The sequence below is a fragment of the Oncorhynchus mykiss genome, chromosome 13, assembly GCF_057628025.1.
Source record: "Oncorhynchus mykiss isolate SJ-2025 chromosome 13, ASM5762802v1, whole genome shotgun sequence".
In the NCBI taxonomy this organism is placed as follows: domain Eukaryota; kingdom Metazoa; phylum Chordata; class Actinopteri; order Salmoniformes; family Salmonidae; genus Oncorhynchus; species Oncorhynchus mykiss.
In genome coordinates, this window is record NC_143034.1 from 80,431,455 (window position 1) to 80,445,702 (window position 14,248).

General features: G+C 46.5%; 1 protein-coding gene across 2 annotated transcripts in view; it reads left to right on the plus strand.

Annotated features, from left to right (window-relative positions):
• The window catches only part of LOC118937868 (stonustoxin subunit beta-like), a 397,513-nt gene that overhangs the window by 187,908 nt on the left and 195,357 nt on the right, over positions 1-14,248 (plus strand). The gene's annotated exons all lie outside the window — the stretch shown is intronic.

The window sequence follows — 14,248 nt, forward strand, 5'->3', positions numbered from 1 at the left end:
AGAGCCATATACATTAGAGAGAGGTATATATATCCTGATAGAGTCATATACATTAGAGAGAGGTATATATATCCTGATAGAGTCATATACATTAGAGAGAGGTATATACTGTATACCCTGATAGTCATATACATTGGAGAGAGGTATATATATCCTGATAGAGTCATACACATGGAAGACAGGTGTTTTGCTACAGATGTAGGATCTTAATTTGAGACAGTTTACTACAGCAGAACAATTATGTGGATTATAATTAACATTTTAAAGCGGAAAGTGGAAATGACAAACTTCAGAAGCCTTTTAAAACATCAAATACACTGCAAGTTTTAGTTTTCCTGCAACAGGGTGATCAAATTCAGATCCTACATCTGTACAGAGACGATGTCTTTATCTGAAAAAGGAAGTTTGAGTTATTAGCAATGAAGTTGCAACTGTCAGCTGCTGTAAACCTCAGCACAGTTTCTTCCCTGTGGTTACAGCCTTTAGCTCTATGCTCAGTCTACCTAGTTCAATATATTGTTGAGGAACTATGATACAATTACATTATCATATGAAATGTTAAATGTAGAACTATAATATATGAATGTTGATATATTGAATTTGACTTGACCACGTCCAGTCAGCTCCATGTTGTGTGATTAAACTGACACCAACCTGTCTCAGTAGAAGTAGACTGTTAGGAGTGTTATACTGTCATTCACTATACTAACATTACACCAGACATTTAATGTCTCTACTGTTAGGAGTGTTATACTGTCATTCACTATACTAACATTACACCATACATTTAATGTATCTACTGTTAGGAGTGTTATACTTCACTATACTAACATTACACCATACATTTAATGTATCTACTGTTAGGAGTGTTATACTGTCATTCACTATACTAACATTACACCATACATTTAATGTATCTACTGTTAGGAGTGTTATACTGTTTGAGTTTTGAGTTTGAGTTTATTTTTATTTTTACAGGGACAGTGCACATTAATCAACGTTTCAGTAAAAGTGCCGGTTTTAGCCAGCCGGCTAATTTTCAACCGCAGTCCCTGGGCAGGTTATTAAAAACAATTACAATATAGACAATAGCAGCATAGAACAAGCAAGACATAGCAACATAGGACAAGCAAGACATAGCATACAGAGCAACATAGGACAAGCAAGACGTAGCATACAGACAGAGCAACATAAAACAAAAAGCAGCAAGACAAAATTCATAAAAGCAACAAAGTGTTTCCACACCTCACAAGCTACAGACAACAGACAACATGGAAAGCGGCAACACACAGCTAGGGACCATGTTCACAAATCTGATTGACCTTTAGCCATGTCTTCAAGCATTTTGTGAAAGTGTGATATGTGGTGCAGTTATGTGTGTCTGATGGCAGTGTATTCCAGACATGGGAAGCTCTCACAGAGAATGCAGATTTACTAAAGGTGCTCTTCCTTAGGGGAACTATACAGTCACCTCTCATGGCAGACCTTGTGGATCTGCTGCCATATGTCTGGGTTTTCTGTTTAACAAAAATATTGAGTGGAGGGGGAGGAGCCAGGCCATTAAGGATCTTGAATACAAGACATGCGTCGGTGTATTGCACAAGATTTTCCCAACTCAAGAGCTCATGCTTTCTGAGGATGTAACAGTGATGATGGCTATTGGGCTTCCTATCAAGCACTTTGAGAGCCTGTTTGTAGACAGACTGAATAGGTTTTAATGTTGTACAGCAAGCTTGGGCCCAACTAGTCAAGCAGTATGTTAAGTGGGGGAGTATCATAGTTTCGAAGTACAGTTTTGCTACCTCTGTAGTCAAACAATTTCGTATAAATCGGAAATTAGCTAGGTTGAATTTGGTTATTTGAATTACTTTTTTCACATGCTTTTTAAAAGAGAGGTTGGAATCAAGTATGATGCCAAGGTACTTAAAATCGGATACCACCTTGAGCTTCTCCCCTGACACATAGACATCTGGCTCAGTAGCATCTGTTGCCCTCTTTGTGAAGAACATGCAAGCAGTTTTTTTCACATTGAGATGCAAACACGAGTCACTGAGCCACTTTGTAACCTGGACCATTACAGTAGTGAGTTCTTGTGCAGCTTGTTGTTTGCTCTTTGCATGCTCATATATCACTGTATCATCTGCATACATTTGAACTTCAGACCCAGTACAGACAGAAGGCAGCTCATTAATGTACAGGCTGAACAGGAGGGGCCCCAGTATTGACCCTTGGGGCACGCCCACATCATAGCTACGAGTGGGCGACAGCTCATTGCTCACTCTGACACACTGAGTTTTGCCTTCAAGGTATGATTTCATCCATCTCAAGGCATCAGGGGAAAAGTTGAACTTGGACAATTTTGTGATGAGAATCTCATGGTTAACAGTATCAAAAGCCTTCCTTAGATCCAGAAACACAGCCCCCACAACACCCCCTTTGTCCATCTTGGACTTCACATTTTCCAGAAGAAAGCAGTTGGCCGTTTCTGTGGAGTGTTTCGCTCTGAAGCCAAACTGCATGGAGTGTAATGTGAAGGGGCTGTTGTTGAGGTGGGCAATCAGTTGTTCTGCTACACACTTTTCAACAACCTTTGACGCCACAGGTAGTATACTAATGGGCCTGTAGTTACTCACGTCAGCAGGGTCGCCTGATTTAAAGATGGCCGTTATTATGGCCGACTTCCATACCCTTGGAAACACACCGAGACCAATAGATGTGTTGGTGACCTTAGTAATGGGGCCAATGAGTGACTCTTTGTAGTTTTTAAGAAAGGTAGAGTCCATCCCAAACACATCTTTGGCTTTAGAGTTCTTTAGTGAGCTAATCACCTTGTTCACCTTTGACTCAGAAACCTCCCTTATGATGAAGACAGGTTGAGTGTCATTCACTAGCACTGGGCCCAGGAAACAAGTGGAGGGGTTCTGTGTCAGTGCCCTGACAGAGTCAATAAAGTAGGAATTAAAGGCTATTGCTATTTCGAGTGCATCCTGTGTTAGATTGTTATTCACCATGATTTCTAGTCTTTTTGCAGTGTTACTATGGTCTTTCCCTGTTAACTTTTTTAGATTCTCCCATATCAATTTAGAATTTCCCTTTGCTTCACCAATTATGTTAATAAAGAAGTTTGCCTTGGCCTGTCTGATTTCTTTCATCACCTTATTTCTCAACATGGTAAACCTACGTCTGTCATGCTCTAATTTGGATCTTAGGGCTATTTTTAGAGCATAATCTCGTTCTTTCATCAATTTCCAGATTTCTCCATTTAGCCAAGGAAGAGTGCTCTTTTGGCCAGGTTTGGATTTGATTTTCTTTAGGAAGCCATTTATTGTAGTCTGGATTGTGGATAGAAAAACCTGACTATCAGCTTCCACGTCTGTATAGGACAAGAGATCATTCCAGTTTATTCCCTTAATTGCTTCTGTGGTTAGTACCAAAAAGTGTTCTCCTATGGGGACAGCCAAATAACCCTTTTAGATTCTAGATAGTGTAGGAGTGATCACCCTGGGGCACACAGATGGGCACAGAACGAATTCATCTAATTTATATTGAAAACATTTTAAGGAGAGTAGGACTATTATAATACTGTCCACCAACAATATCATCAACTATATGAATACACATAACAATATCATCAACTATATGAAAACACATAACAATATCATCAACTATATGAATACACATAACAATATCATCAACTATATGAATACACATAACAATATCATCAACTATATGAACACACATAACAATATCATCAACTATATGAACACACACAACAATATCATCAACTATATGAATACACACAACAATATCATCAACTATATGAATACACATAACAATCGTCGTCTTACCTTTTATCTCTCAATAGAAACAGAGTCTGAAATGATCATCAGGTCATCGAAAGTTACTTTTGTTTGCTCTGCTCATTTACATATCAGGTTCTGCCTGTTCTCTCTCCCACTCCTCCCTCTCTCTCTACAGCTCTTACAATGTGCCTTGGCATACATTCTCCAACTGTCTGGAACTCTATTGGAGGGATGTGACACCATTCTTCCACAAGACATTCCATCATTTGGTGTTTTGTTGATGGTTGTGTTCAATTGTGTTGAGACCTGGTGACTGAGACGGCCATGGCATATTGTGAAACATCAGCAAGTTCAGCAGTCTTCATCACTGAAGTTCAGCAGTCTTCATCACTGAAGCGCCTGCCAAACATGCCCCAACACTCACCGATCGTTAAGCTCTTCCCGAGCAGGGTCGCAGTCTCTCCTGGTAGCAGCTCCCCTCTCCCCAGGGGTAAGCACCTCCTTTCTCCCCAGGGGTAGCAGCTCCTCTCTCCCCAGGGGTAGCAGCTCCTCTCTCCTAGGATTTGAAGACATTGGGGGCTACTTGTGAACACATACATCTACAGTGTATTGCCAAAAACCCCTCCACATCTTCAAACATAGAATCTGACCTGTCTAATGAGCCAAAATGATTAAATAATCCCAGAGTACCTCTCTCTCTCTCTCTCTCTCTCTCTCTCTCTCTCTCTCTCTCTCTCACACACACTCACACTCACACACACTTGTCCTATTCTTCTGTTGCTGTCTCTGAGTCTTTTCTGGTGTGTCTCTTTAGGTTTGCAATCCAAAAAGGTCAAGGGGATACTGTGGTAGCTTAACTAGTTTTGGGCCTGTGTTGTGGTGTTGGGGTGACTGTATTCCTGCCACACCATGTTGGGCTGTTGTGCTGTTGTGGTGTTGTGGTGTTGTGGTTTTGTGGTGTTGTGCTGTTGGGCTGTTGGGCTGTTGTGGTGTTGTGCTGTTGTGGTGTTGTGGTTTTGTGGTGTTGTGCTGTTGTGGTGTTGGGCTGTTGTGGTGTTGTGGTGTTGGGCTGTTGTGGTGTTGTGGTGTTGTGGTGTTGGGCTGTTGTGGTGGTGTTGTGGTGTTGGGCTGTTGTGGTGTTGTGGTGTTGTTGTGTTGTGGTGTTGTGGTGTTGGGCTGTTGTTGTGGTGTTGTGGTGTTGGGCTGTTGTGGTGTTGTGGTGTTGTGGTGTTGGGCTGTTGTGGTGGTGTTGTGGTGTTGGGCTGTTGTGGTGTTGTGGTGTTGTTGTGTTGTGGTGTTGGGCTGTTGTTGTGGTGTTGTGCTGTTGTGCTGTTGTGGTGTTGTGGTGTTGTGGTGTTGTGGTGGTGTAGTGGTGTTGTGTTTTAGTGGTGTTGTGGTGTTGTAGTGGTGTTGTGCTGTTGTGGTGACTGTATTCACACCGACAGTCATGAGTAATGACCGCAGTCAAAACGTGAAATGTAATTTTGAGAATCAAGTCACAATTGTTTGATAGTACAGTCGTGGCCAAATGTTTTGAGACACAAATATTACTTTTCACAGTCTGCTGCCTCAGCTTGTATTATGGCAATTTGCATATACTCCAGAATATGATGAAGAGTGATAAGATAAATTGCAAAGTCCCTCTTTGCCATGCAAATGACTGAATCCCCCAAAAACATTTCCACAGCATTTCAGCCCTGCCACAAAAGGACCAGCTGACATCATGTCAGTGATTCTCTCCTTAACACAGGTGTGAGTGTTGACGAGGACAAGGCTGGAGATCACTCTGTCATGCTGATTGAGTTCAAATAACAGACTGGAAGCTTCAAAAGGAGGGTGGTGCTTGGAATTATTGTTCTTCCTTTGTCAACCATGGTTACCTGCAAGGAAACATGTGCCGTCATCATTGCTTTGCACAAAAATGGCTTTACAGGCAAGGATATTGCTGCCAGTAAGCTGCCCGTTTTTTAATGTAGATGTTCCAAAGGTGCTCATCAGTGGTTTGTATGAGGCTTGTAGACAGTGGTTTGTATGAGGCTTGTAGACAGTGGTTTGTATGAGGCTTGTAGACAGTGGTTTGTATGAGGCTTGTAGACAGTGGTTTGTATGAGGCTTGTAGACAGTGGTTTGTATGAGGCTTGTAGACAGTGGTTTGTATGAGGCTTGTAGACAGTGGTTTGTATGAGGCTTGTAGACAGTGGTTTGTATGAGGCTTGTAGACAGTGGTTTGTATGAGGCTTGTAGACAGTGGTTTGTATGAGGCTTGTAGACAGTGGTTTGTATGAGGCTTGTAGACAATGGTTTGTATGAGGCTTGTAGACAGTGGTTTGTATGAGGCTTGTAGACAGTGGTTTGTATGAGGCTTGTAGACAGTGGAGGCCTGGAGTTGCTAAACTTGTTTATGTTAATTAACAGTCATTTACCTTCAGGTCAGGTCTATTGCATGACAATAACCGACAGACAAATAAATCAAGCTCTAGGCCTGTGTCTTGGTCACCTAAATCATCTTCCCTACTGTCGGGTTCACCTAGGGGTCATGGAAAGTGTTGTACCAAAATGTTTGATGTATTAGAATAATTGATTAGTCTTATGTTGTATTAATAGAAGGGGAGGGGTTACAAGACTCCTCACTCCTTACATTAATAGGGTCCTAGACTACAGACTAACTATATATACATTATGAGGTTTTAATATTGTTCCACAGTTGTTTTCTAATTCTCTCTCTCTGTCTCATTATAAAGAGGCCCCTCTGAGTAATGTGTGATGTATGCAAAATAAGTTTCCTGCTGTGGAATTTACAGTCACTTTTAACTTCTTTGATAGAGGGGGCAACATTTTCACCTTTGGATGAATTGCGTGCCCATAATGAACTGCCTGCTACTCTGTCCCAGATGCTAATATATGCATATTATTATTACTATTGGATATAAAACACTCTGAAGTTTCTAAAACTGTTCGAATGATGTCTGTGAGTATAACAGAACTCATATGTGCTGTAGACAGTCAGATCCCATGATGGGTGTGATGGACCACAGTGTTGTAGACAGTTAGATCCCCTGATGGGTGTGATGGACCACAGTGTTGTAGACAGTCAGATCCCCTGGTGGGTGTGTTGGACCACAGGTTGTAGACAGTCAGATCCCCTGATGGGTGTGATGGACCACAGTGTTGTAGACAGTTAGATCCCCTGATGGGTGTGATGGACCACAGTGTTGTAGACAGTCAGATCCCCTGATGGGTGTGTTGGACCACAGGTTGTAGACAGTCAGATCCCCTGTTGGACCACAGTGTTGTAGACAGTCAGATCCCCTGATGGACAACAGTGTTGTAGACAGTTAGATCCCCTGATGGGTGTGATGGACCACAGTGTTGTAGACAGTCAGATCCCCTGATGGGTGTGTTGGACCACAGGTTGTAGACAGTCAGATCTCTTGATGGACCACAGTGTTGTAGACAGTCAGATCCCCTGATTGGTGTGTTGGACCACAGTGTTGTAGACAGTCAGATCCCCTGAAGGGTGTGTTGGACCACAGTGCTGTAGACATTCAGATCCCCTGATGGGTGTATTGGACCACAGTGTTGTAGACAGTCAGATCCCCTGATGGGTGTGTTGGACCACAGTGTTGTACACAGTCAGATCCCCTGTTGGACCGTAGTGTTGTAGACAGTCAGATCCCCTTTTGGACCACAGTGTTGTAGACAGTCAGATCCCCTGTTGGGTGTGTTGGACCACAGTGTTGTAGACAGTCAGATCCCCTGTTGGACCATAGTGTTGTAGACAGTCAGATCCCCTTTTGGACCACAGTGTTGTAGACAGTCAGATCCCCTGATGGGTGTGTTGGACCACAGTGTTGTAGACAGTCAGATCCCCTGTTGGACCACAGTGCTGTAGACAGTCAGATCCCCTGATGGGTATGTTGGACCACAGTGATGTAGACAGTCAGATCCCCTGATGGGTGTGTTGGACCACAGTGTTGTAGACAGTCAGATTCCCTGATGGGTGTCTTGGACCACACTGTTGTAGACAGTCAGATCCCCTGTTGGACCACAGTGCTGTAGACAGTCAGATCCCCTGATGGGTATGTTGGACCACAGTGATGTAGACAGTCAGATCCCCTGATGGGTGTGTTGGACCACAGTGATGTAGACAGTCAGATCCCCTGATGGGTGTGTTGGACCACAGTGATGTAGGCAGTCAGATCCCCTGATGGGTGTGTTGGACCACAGTGATGTAGACAGTCAGAGCCCCTGATGGATGTGTTGGACCACAGTGTTGTAGACAGTCAGATCTCCTGATGGGTGTGTTGGACCACAGTGTTAAAGACAGTCAGATCCCCTGTTGGACCACAGTGTTGTAGACAGGCAGACACCCTGTTGGACCACAGTGTTGTAGACAGTCAGATCCCTTGTTGGACCACAGTGTTGTAGACAGTCAGATATACTGATGGACCACAGTGTTGTAGACAGTCAGATCCCCTGATGTTGTGTTGGACCACAGTGTTGTAGACAGTCAGATCTCCTGATGGGTGTGTTGGACCACAGTGTTGTAGACAGTCAGATCCCCTGTTGGACCACAGTGTTGTAGACAGTCAGATCCCTTGTTGGACCACAGTGTTGTAGACAGTCAGATATACTGATGGACCACAGTGTTGTAGACAGTCAGATCCCCTGATGTTGTGTTGGACCACAGTGTTGTAGACAGTCAGATCCCCTGATGGGTGTGTTGGACCACAGTGTTGTAGACAGTCAGATCCCCTGTTGGACCACAGTGTGATAGACAGTCAGATACCCTGATGGGTGTGTTGGACCACAGTGTTGTAGACAGTCAGATCCCCTGAAGGGTGTGTTGGACCACAGTGCTGTAGACAGTCAGATCCCCTGATGGGTGTGTTGGACCACAGTGTTGTAGACAGTCAGATCCCCTGATGGGTGTGTTGGACCACAGTGTTGTAGACAGTCAGATCACCTGATTGGTGTGTTGGACCACAGTGTGGTAGACAGTCAGATCCCCTGAAGGGTGTGTTGGACCACAGTGTTGTAGACAGTCAGATCCCCTGATGGGTGTGTTGGACCACCGTGTTGTAGACAGTCAGATCCCCTGTTGGACCACAGTGCTGTAGACAGTCAGATCCCCTGATGGGTGTGTTGGACCACAGTGTTGTAGACAGTCAGATCCCCTGTTGGACCACAGTGCTGTAGACAGTCAGATCCCCTGATGGGTGTGTTGGACCACAGTGTTGTAGACAGTCAGATCACCTGATGGGTGTGTTGGACCACAGTGTGGTAGACAGTCAGATCCCCTGATGGGTGTGTTGGACCACAGTGTTGTAGACAGTCAGATCCCATGATGGGTGTGTTGGACCACAGTGTGGTAGACAGTCAGATCCCCTGATGGGTGTGTTGGACCACAGGTTGTAGACAGTCAGATCCCCTGTTGGACCACAGTGTTGTAGACAGTCAGATCCCCTGTTGGACCACAGTGTTGTAGACAGTCAGATCCACTGATGGACCACAGTGTTGTAGACAGTCAGATCCCCTGATGGACCACAGTGTTGTAGACAGTCAGATCCCCTGATGGACCACAGTGTTGTAGACAGTCAGACCCCCTGTTTGACCACAGCGATCTAGACAGTCAGATACCCTGTTGGACCACAGTGTTGTAGACAGTCAGATCCCCTGATGGGTGTGTTGACCACAGTGTTTTAGACAGTCAGATCTCCTGATGGACCACAGTGTTGTAGACAGTCAGATCCCCTGATGGGTGTGTTGACCACAGTGTTGTAGACAGTCAGACACCCTGTTGGACCACAGTGTTGTAGACAGTCAGATCCCTTGTTGGACCACAGTGTTGTAGACAGTCAGATATACTGATGGACCACAGTGTTGTAGACAGTCAGATCCCCTGATGTTGTGTTGGACCACAGTGTTGTAGACAGTCAGATCTCCTGATGGGTGTGTTGGACCACAGTGTTGTAGACAGTCAGATCCCCTGTTGGACCACAGTGTTGTAGACAGTCAGATCCCTTGTTGGACCACAGTGTTGTAGACAGTCAGATATACTGATGGACCACAGTGTTGTAGACAGTCAGATCCCCTGATGTTGTGTTGGACCACAGTGTTGTAGACAGTCAGATCCCCTGATGGGTGTGTTGGACCACAGTGTTGTAGACAGTCAGATCCCCTGTTGGACCACAGTGTGATAGACAGTCAGATACCCTGATGGGTGTGTTGGACCACAGTGTTGTAGACAGTCAGATCCCCTGAAGGGTGTGTTGGACCACAGTGCTGTAGACAGTCAGATCCCCTGATGGGTGTGTTGGACCACAGTGTTGTAGACAGTCAGATCCCCTGATGGGTGTGTTGGACCACAGTGTTGTAGACAGTCAGATCACCTGATTGGTGTGTTGGACCACAGTGTGGTAGACAGTCAGATCCCCTGAAGGGTGTGTTGGACCACAGTGTTGTAGACAGTCAGATCCCCTGATGGGTGTGTTGGACCACCGTGTTGTAGACAGTCAGATCCCCTGTTGGACCACAGTGCTGTAGACAGTCAGATCCCCTGATGGGTGTGTTGGACCACAGTGTTGTAGACAGTCAGATCCCCTGTTGGACCACAGTGCTGTAGACAGTCAGATCCCCTGATGGTTGTGTTGGACCACAGTGTTGTAGACAGTCAGATCACCTGATGGGTGTGTTGGACCACAGTGTGGTAGACAGTCAGATCCCCTGATGGGTGTGTTGGACCACAGTGTTGTAGACAGTCAGATCCCATGATGGGTGTGTTGGACCACAGTGTGGTAGACAGTCAGATCCCCTGATGGGTGTGTTGGACCACAGGTTGTAGACAGTCAGATCCCCTGTTGGACCACAGTGTTGTAGACAGTCAGATCCCCTGTTGGACCACAGTGTTGTAGACAGTCAGATCCACTGATGGACCACAGTGTTGTAGACAGTCAGATCCCCTGATGGACCACAGTGTTGTAGACAGTCAGATCCCCTGATGGACCACAGTGTTGTAGACAGTCAGACCCCCTGTTTGACCACAGCGATCTAGACAGTCAGATACCCTGTTGGACCACAGTGTTGTAGACAGTCAGATCCCCTGATGGGTGTGTTGACCACAGTGTTTTAGACAGTCAGATCTCCTGATGGACCACAGTGTTGTAGACAGTCAGATCCCCTGATGGGTGTGTTGACCACAGTGTTGTAGACAGTCAGATCCCCTGATGTTGTGTTGGACCACAGTGTTGTAGACAGTCAGATCTCCTGATGGGTGTGTTGGCCCACAGTGTTGTAGACAGTCAGATCTCCTGATGGGTGTGTTGGACCACAGTGTTGTAGACAGTCAGATCCCCTGTTGGACCACAGTGTGATAGACAGTCAGATACCCTGATGGGTGTGTTGGACCACAGTTTTGTAGACAGTCAGATCCACTGAAGGGTGTGTTGGACCACAGTGCTGTAGACAGTCAGATCCCCTGATGGGTGTGTTGGACCACAGTGTTGTAGACAGTCAGATCCCCTGATGGGTGTGTTGGACCACCGTGTTGTAGACAGTCAGATCCCCTGTTGGACCACAGTGCTGTAGACAGTCAGATCCCCTGATGGGTGTGTTGGACCACAGTGTTGTAGACAGTCAGTTCAACTGATTGGTGTGTTGGACCACAGTGTGGTAGACAGTCAGATCCCCTGATGGGTGTGTTGGACCACAGTGTTGTAGACAGTCATATCCCCTGTTGGACCACAGTGCTGTAGACAGTCAGATCCCCTGATGGGTGTGTTGGACCACAGTGTGGTAGACAGTCAGATCCCCTGATGGGTGTGTTGGACCACAGTGTGGTAGACAGTCAGATCCCCTGAAGGGTGTGTTGGACCACAGTGTGGTAGACAGTCAGATCCCCTTATGGGTGTGTTGGACCACAGTGTTGTAGACAGTCAGATCCCCTGATGGGTGTGTTGGACCACAGTGTTGTAGACAGTCAGATCCCCTGATGGGTGTGTTGGACCACAGTGTGGTAGACAGTCAGATCCCCTGATGGGTGTGTTGGACTACAGGTTGTAGACAGTCAGATCCCCTGTTGGACCACAGTGTTGTAGACAGTCAGATCCCCTGTTGGACCACAGTGTTGTAGACAGTCAGATCCCCTGATGGACCACAGTGTTGTAGACAGTCAGATCCCCTGATGGACCACAGTGTTGTAGACAGTCAGATCCCCTGATGGACCACATTGTTGTAGACAGTCAGACCCCCTGTTGGACCACAGCATTCTAGACAGTCAGATACCCTGTTGGACCACAGTGTTGTAGACAGTCAGATCCCCTGATGGGTGTGTTGACCACAGTGTTGTAGACAGTCAGATCTCCTGATGGACCACAGTGTTGTAGACAGTCAGATCCCCTGATGGGTGTGTTGACCACAGTGTTGTAGACAGTCAGATCCCCTGATGGGTGTGTTGACCACAGTGTTGTAGACAGTCAGATCCCCTGATGGGTGTGTTGGACCACAGTGTTGTAGACAGTCAGATCCCCTGATGGGTGTGTTGGACCACAGTGTTGTAGACAGTCAGATCCCCTGATGGGTGTGTTGACCACAGTGTTGTAGACAGTCAGATCCCCTGATGGGTGTGTTGACCACAGTGTTGTAGACAGTCAGATCCCCTGATGGGTGTGTTGGACCACAGTGTTGTAGACAGTCAGACCCCCTGAAGGGTGTGTTGGACCACAGTGCTGTAGACAGTCAGATCCCCTGATGGGTGTGTTTGACCACAGTGTTGTAGACAGTCAGATCCCCTGATGGGTGTGTTGACCACAGTGTTGTAGACAGTCAGATCTCCTGATGGACCACAGTGTTGTAGACAGTCAGATCCCCTGATGGGTGTGTTGACCACAGTGTTGTAGACAGTCAGATCCCCTGATGGGTGTGTTGGACCACAGTGTTGTAGAAAGTCAGATCTCCTGATGGGTGTGTTGGACCACAGTGTTGTAGACAGTCAGATCCCCTGATGGGTGTGTTGGACCACAATGTTGTAGACAGTCAGATCCCCTGTTGGACCACAGTGTGATAGACAGTCAGATCCCCTGATGGGTGTGTTGGACCACAGTGTTGTAGACAGTCAGATCTCCTGATGGGTGTGTTGGACCACAGTTTTGTAGACAGTCAGATCCCCTAAAGGGTGTGTTGGACCACAGTGTGGTAGACAGTCAGATCCCCTGATGGGTGTGTTGGACTACAGGTTGTAGACAGTCAGATCCCCTGTTGGACCACAGTGTTGTAGACAGTCAGATCCCCTGATGGACCACAGTGTTGTAGACAGTCAGATCCCCTGATGGATCACAGTGTTGTAGACAGTCAGACCCCCTGTTGGACCACAGCGTTCTAGACAGTCAGATACTCTGTTGGACCACAGTGTTGTAGACAGTCAGATCCCCTGATGGGTGTGTTGACCACAGTGTTGTAGACAGTCAGATCTCCTGATGGACCACAGTGTTGTAGACAGTCAGATCCCCTGATGGGTGTGTTGACCACAGTGTTGTAGACAGTCAGATCCCCTGATGTTGTGTTGGACCACAGTGTTGTAGACAATCAGATCTCCTGATGGGTGTGTTGGACCACAGTGTTGTAGACAGTCAGATCCCCTGATGGGTGTGTTGGACCACAGTGTTGTAGACAGTCAAATCCCCTGTTGGACCACAGTGAGGTAGACAGTCAGATCCCCTGATGGGTGTGTTGGACCACAGTGTTGTAGACAGTCAGATCCCCTGATGGGTGTGTTGGACCACAGTGTGGTAGACAGTCAGATCCCCTGATGGGTGTGTTGGACCACAGTGTTGTAGACAGTCAGATCCCCTGATGGGTGTGTTGGACCACAGTGTGGTAGACAGTCAAATCCCCTTATGGGTGTGTTGGACCACAGTGTTGTAGACAGTCAGATCCCCTGATGGGTGTGTTGGACCACAGTGTTGTAGACAGTCAGTTCACCTGATTGGTGTGTTGGACCACAGTGTGGTAGACAGTCAGATCCCCTGATGGGTGTGTTGGACCACAGTGTTGTAGACAGTCATATCCCCTGTTGGACCACAGTGCTGTAGACAGTCAGATCCCCTGATGGGTGTGTTGGACCACAGTGTGGTAGACAGTCAGATCCCCTGATGGGTGTGTTGGACCACAGTGTGGTAGACAGTCAGATCCCCTGATGGGTGTGTTGGACCACAGTGTGGTAGACAGTCAGATCCCCTTATGGGTGTGTTGGACCACAGTGTTGTAGACAGTCAGATCCCCTGATGGGTGTGTTGGACCACAGTGTTGTAGACAGTCAGATCCCCTGATGGGTGTGTTGGACCACAGTGTGGTAGACAGTCAGATCCCCTGATGGGTGTGTTGGACTACAGGTTGTAGACAGTCAGATCCCCTGTTGGACCACAGTGTTGTAGACAGTCAGATCCCCT